This window comes from Aulonocara sp. 'chitande type north' Nkhata Bay, linkage group LG17 (genome assembly GCF_057382095.1).
Source record: "Aulonocara sp. 'chitande type north' Nkhata Bay isolate Kocher_YH1m ecotype deep benthic linkage group LG17, A_spYH_male_GT1.1, whole genome shotgun sequence".
NCBI classification, from domain to species: domain Eukaryota; kingdom Metazoa; phylum Chordata; class Actinopteri; order Cichliformes; family Cichlidae; genus Aulonocara; species Aulonocara sp. 'chitande type north' Nkhata Bay.
The window spans coordinates 28,972,578-28,979,287 of NC_141360.1; positions in this window are offsets into that span (position 1 = coordinate 28,972,578).

The following is a 6,710-nucleotide window of genomic DNA, read 5'->3' on the forward strand; positions in this document are numbered from 1 at the left end:
AAATGGATGATAGGGAAAAGGGAAGAAGAAGCAGATGTCACCCATACCTTATTAGCATTGCTTTCAATGAGTCCCAGAGTGATGTTAACAGAACTGACTTAGAAGTTTTAAAAATTAAAAAAAAGAATCAACAAAAAACAAACACTGCAATTATTATTTCAAGCTGAACACAGACTGGCTTTATGCAATTATTCTTCCTTTACTGATTCACTTGGTTCTTGGTATGGCTTAAACTTTATGTAATAAAGTTCACATAAAGCGTGACATTAATATGTTGAAAACATTGCAGTTTTTGTATTCTCTCTTGTGAGTGAGTATGTGCACTTACATTTACCTGCCTGTGTCTTCCAGGCTCAAATGAATGAGTGAGAATTGGGCACCTGGAGTTTTTGAGGGTTTGTTTTTTTACCCAACATTTCACACTAGACAAACATCCACTTTCCACTAGGTCAGACAATTTCCCTAAGTAAATTAGAGACACTGTTTGTTCTACCAGCATAATCACTGGGAAACAGCCACACCTGTTATACAATATATGAAATGGAAGGGGCATGTGGGGGGGTAAATGTAATTTGCAGAGCCTGACGCTCGACAAAAATACCAAGCAACATGGAAGAAGTGGGATGATAAGTAATCAGTAGCAGGATTAGAAAGAAGCATTACAAGAAGTAATTGAGTCACACATTTCTCACAGTTGTGATAGCAGTGGGGGTTTCAAATAATGCAAGCACTGACTGAGAGAGGCTGCCTCTCAGTTCCCGATGATCCTAAAGATGCTGATAGTACAAACGTATCTCTTTGAAGATGCACCGGGCCTTTTGTGGTCATCCACAGTGCAGACCACGAGGTGGACAAAATTAGAAAGCACACTTAGCGAGGGAAAAGGTAGCGGTCACTGAAGTGAGTGCTACAGCTGTCCAACTAGTAGAAATTTTCCATGCATGGATCACCTGTTTAAAGTAGCTTTGCTCTTTGCATGGTGATCAGAATTACAGCCATCCTTTACTTAAGTAGAAGTAAAGATACTTGAGTTAAAAAGTATTCTGTTAAAAGCTGACTTACTTTACTCTTCTTTAATCAGGTAAAAATGAAAAAGTACAGGCTCTAAAATCTAAGAATACCTACAAAATGTAACCCAATATTTCTCAAGTTATTGTGGCTGATTTCCATCCCCTACACCAACAGCATACTCTTGATACTACCTTTAGTATTAGCATAAAGGTGGAATTCATTGACTAAATATAAGCACCATCAGCTGAAATTCAAATTCATAACTTGAAAAAAGTAACTTGTTATCATATACGGAGCCAATATCTGATTCAAAATAATGACATTACATGCAAGCTTTAAATATTCAGTTTATCAAATGTCACTGAGCAGTTCTTACCTTTAAATCTTTACTGAACACATCACACATACAGGTGCTGACTTTTACAAAAGTAAGGGCAAAGAAGGTGATATTAGTTTATAGGTAGAAAGAGTCTTAAGTGTAAAAAAATCAAGTGTTCATCCTAGTCTGTTTGCACAATGCTAATTTGCAAAAGCAAAGTCATTTTGCAGAAAACGTAATGCCCATTAAATCATGATGTCTATCAACATAATGAGGAATTTTTTTTAATTACCATCTTCGACTTTGCAGTGTTGTAAAAAGCTGATATTTCAAGTATCTGCAAATTGATCACTGAGCTACAGTACTGATTTACCCTTGCAGTCAGTGTTTTCTTTGTCGCTGCTTTTGAAGTATTTGTTATTTTTCTAATTAAAAAATTCTTTCAGTTTTATGCAATTTTCCGATGCTTCATTTTAGTCGCACTCCTGAAGGTTCAGGAGTGTTATGCAAGTAGCAGCTGTGATCAACTAGAGGAAATGAGGAATGAGCTAAAGAGAGGTTTTCTCCCTTGGGGTCTACATCAGTAAGCGACCCGGATAAAAGTGACATCACTTGCGACAGTCTATCACATTTTATGCGGGCCCCTCTGGATCCACAGAGCGCAGTACACCACTTCACATATTTAGCTGTGCAGTACTGCAATAATATGTAAATCTGGATGAAACTTTAAAATGACTGAAGTGATCAGGGTCCAAAGTCCTAATTGCTCTACAAGCCTTCCTCTGTGAACTTTTATGTAATAAAAATGTCCTGACAATATTTTTTTTTTTTTTGTTTCATTATCGTTATTTATTGTTGTTGTTGTTCTGTTGGGTGCTGTGAATACTGCTGCTGGGCTCAGCCTCCTGCTGTGGAGGGTGAGCTTGGGCTCTTTATTTGGCCTGTAGCGATGCAGTTCTGGCTTGCTGACACCTGATAAACTTGAATCCCAAAGAGCTGAAGGTGTGGACATGATACAGAGCTACTCCCATGGAAATGCAAAACTGTGCACTACTTTTCCATGTGTGGTCCCACACCACTTGTACAGCTTGTAAAGGAAAGAAAAGACCTATGCGGGCAGACACCTGACATTGGAACCTATGCAAAACCGTAACCAAATTCCCAAATTTATTAGACCAAGAGCTGGTAAGTTTCCCTTCAGTTTCAACTATTTTTAAGACAGTGGAGCTTTCCCCTCTGTCTAGGGCCTGTTTTTAAAAAAGCACAGGTCAATTTTCCATATGAAAAAAGGACATAATTATATCTCCAGAGTTTTTAATTCTGAACACTAAAAAAACACAATATACAAATGTTAAACATCAGGATTAAATGTGTAGTTCAAAACTATCCTAAAATTATTTACTAAAGGAAAGAAGAGTGGAACACTATGTGCTTCTACATCTTCCCAGCCCATCCCAGGATACCAGCCAACTATACTCCCCTTTTTTAAACCTGTAGGCAACTTTCATTCCAGTATGCAGCAGAATGCTCTACGGATTGTGCAAATAAACAACAAAGATGTGCTTTGCTTTCCTTACAGGAAGGAAGCTACAAAGCTGAATATAGAACGAAAGGGGAAGTATTCCTATAGTAAATGAAAGAAGCAAAAACACTTACTGAGCTTTTATATTTGTGCACTTTTTACATGATCTACTTTTATTCTTGATAATAATTAGAGATCGTAATGTCTGAACAGTTTTGAGATGCTCTACCAGGATCTCTCACTGTCAACAAAGAATGCACTTTCTTTACTCTCTGCAGCCTGATTTTAGTTAAATTTTACAGTCTCTCATCTATTTAAAAAAAAATGTGGATGTATTTTGAGAGGAAAAAGATTAGCAAGATTGCATGTGTTGTACATTAGCAAGATCTGCCATATGTGGAAACCCACATAGTGATTGCCTTAATTTATAAAGTAGCCTCAAAGAGGAGGGGCTGAAAGATATGAGGAAGAAAAAGGAGCTGCATGGCAGACCTTGTTAAATGAAAGACAAGTGATTTAAAGGCCTTCACTGTAACAGTCCATTGATGCTTTATGCAACATATGTGTATATGCCCTGTGTGTAACCATGTGACATTCTTGAATGCGTGAGTGTGTGTGTGTTTCATTCTTCCCTGTGTCATCCAGCTGTCCCCGGTGAACTATGCATGCCATTAAAGGGTAGCAAGCCCTCGACCATTAGTGTAACAGGATCAGGCCAGTGAAAGCCTTCTGCACACATGCATATACTGTATGTGCTGCAGACGCTCACTCAGTATCAAGAGGGTAGACGCACACTCTAAGACTTACTAGAAACCATAACCATTAATACAGCTCCCATTCAAAGCACTTCACCAGTTAGTTATTGAGAGTATGTGAATTCCTGACTGTTTGTGTGAGGAAGAAGAGGATCAAAGTGATGAAAGCAGCAGTCATGCACCCCTGCGGCCCCATTTTCTTGGCTGGAAGTGAAACAGAGACAAGGAGAGCAGAGCAGCAGCAATCCTGTTTACCCCTGAATGTCACCCACACGGCTCTGCATTTTGTTTCCCAGAGGAAAAGGGAAAATGGAAGTCTCCTTGTTTTGTTTTGCTTTTTTTTCCAGCCGTTTTCTTACCCAAGAGGCAGTGCTCACAGCCAGCCACATCTCTTCCAGTAAACTATAATTATCACTAAACTGACGCAGATTACTGGAGGAGGGAGCGTGTGGGAGAAACAGCGGTGAAGGTTTCGAACAATGGCAGAGAAAATGATAGCTTTGATACGGAGGTCACATAGTAATGGCAAATAGAGCCTAAATGAGTTGATTCTATGGCTCACAAAACATTCCCTGTATTAAGCCAATAGAGACAGAGGGGGTTTTGTCCTTGGCCGCTATTAGCATTTTACACTAGATGTGCAGCAAGTAATTACATTTGCCATTGAAAAAACACTTCAATACTTTGAAGAGACAGAGCAGGGAAAATGAGAACCACCGTTATCTGTCTCTGTTGTGCTCAAGTAATGAAACTGCTGTTGATTGAATTAAGAATATGATGAATGATTTCTTGTGCTAGGCTTTAAGGCACGAGCTGGCGTGAGCAAATGGGCTGTGGGCCATATTTGGACAACTTCGGGCCAAATGGTGTTGTATTTCCACATGGCTCGTGTAACATGGGAGGCTATTTGCTGTTAGGGCCAGAGATCAGCTCTGTTGTGAAAAAAGATCTGAGCTGGGCTGTTTTGGATCTGACACGAAGCACATGTGGTTCTGCGGTGGTGGATTACATGCAAACAATGGAACCTAAACACAGACTTATAGATAAGCGTGAACAAAAACATCTCTGGCTAAAGAAAAACCTCAAAACATGTGGAACCAGACTTTACAACGCCCCCCTCGTGTTTTTCTAAATTACCTAATCAGTCCTGTTAAACATTCTTCTTCTTCTTCCACACCCTCTGCTACACAGATGTATATCAGAACAACAAGAAGTTGTCTTGCCAAAGCAAGCATTGGGGCCACTCCCCTGCTCTCCTATCGCCAGGTATCTCTGGATTTTCATTGGCCTGCTTGGCAGAGAGATTGCAACACCTCCTGAAGGTTCAGTGACCTCCACTCCTTGTGTCACTATGAAAAGCAAACAAATGACTCAGAGGACAGTCAGCTACAGTGACTAACATTGCAGGTTTTCTAAAAGATCTTTCTTAATGAAACTTCTGCTGCAACAAATGTACATAAACATCCTTTTATCGTGCTCTATATTCGGCACTCGTTGCTTAACTTGCTGCAAGTGCAGTGCGTGTGAGTCCAGTTTGCATACAAGGAGACTCTAGCATCAACCTATTTAATGAAAACAACTTGAAAATAGTTGGGCCTTGGGGCTGAAAACAGCCTGTGGTTATTTTTAACAAGCCTCACCTGGGAAATGTAAAGTGACACAACCCTAACAGGATCTACATTATGTGTGTACATTTGCATACCATGAGGTGAAAGTGGAGGTTAAGCCTACACACCTGCATCCTTTTTATGGAGGCAAAAACACACAGCAGACAGTCCTGCATTTGTACAGCGCTGTAAACTGTGACAAGCTGTCACCTACAGCGTATACAGTTGGCTCGGCAGGACCTTGGCAGCACAAATGGTATAGCAACATAGCAGCCAATAGTGGACTCTGGCTCTGTTTGAGTTGAGGCCTTTCCATTCAAAACAGTTGTTGTATGGAACCGATTTGGCTTTCATGTTAAAAGATTGTTTCTCACCGCATAAAACCATCATGGAAGTAACAGCACACTGAATATATACTGTACACAGGAGATGCAACACGCTTTTGTAAAGGATATCTTTGAACATTTGAGAATATTTAGAGAGCAAAAAGATTGTAAATGTTTCCCTCATGGTGTTGTATTGAATTCTGGGTATTGTCATTTGATCTCATGCCTTGTATTTGATCTTCTACCTCAGCCCAGAGGAGACAGCAATACAACTTCTGTCAATTCAAGAAAGACAGACAGTGATACAATAAGTGGAACTCTTGCTAAAGAATTCATATAAGCCAGACTCTGGCTTCTTTGATACAACATTTCTATTGGTGCTTATGCTTTGTGAATTATGCATTGTTTAAAAAGTCAAACTGACATCATTTTTGTGGTTATTAATCCTTCCATGAGCTACACTACAAAAGAGCTCCATCTCAACAGCACTGCAGTATAGCAGCATAGTGAGATCTCACAATTTTGCATGACCTTGTCTTACTGCGGCCAGAGGAATTTTCAACACATATGATAGAAAACCACTTTACTGTTCAGTAGAAAATGGGTTCAGATTCACTATAAAACTATTATTATTCATGTTTGAAAGACTACATTGTAAATATGATGACTTTTTCTGTGATAATTCCAGCTTGCCAATGTGAGCTGGTACATGATCCTAAACAACACCAAATAACTTACACCAAAAGATTTAATATTTAATCTGGAGAAAAGTACCAGTCTCCACACACAGACTACACTATATTGTTTTTCTGATAAGATGGCAGATAGGATGATTGCAGAGTCGTAAATTCTTGCCATGCTGGACCCGCAACTGATTCCACAGTAATCAAACATTGTTCGTGGCAGGTTCAATGTGGTGCTGGTACACACTGCCCACTAAAAGAATGTAAACAAGTTGTCTATAGGATTGTTTAAGAACTCTGTGGACCTGTGTGGTTGCTGATATAATCAACTGAATGCATTTTCTTCTTTTGCTTACATAGCCAAAAATAGAATCTACATTTAATTGCGAGGAGCATTACAATTAAATATAGCTTACATTTCTCTCCCTCCCTCCTTCCACCTTCCCTTTCATCCTTGGACTCTCCAGTTGGATTAGTAAAGCCCCCT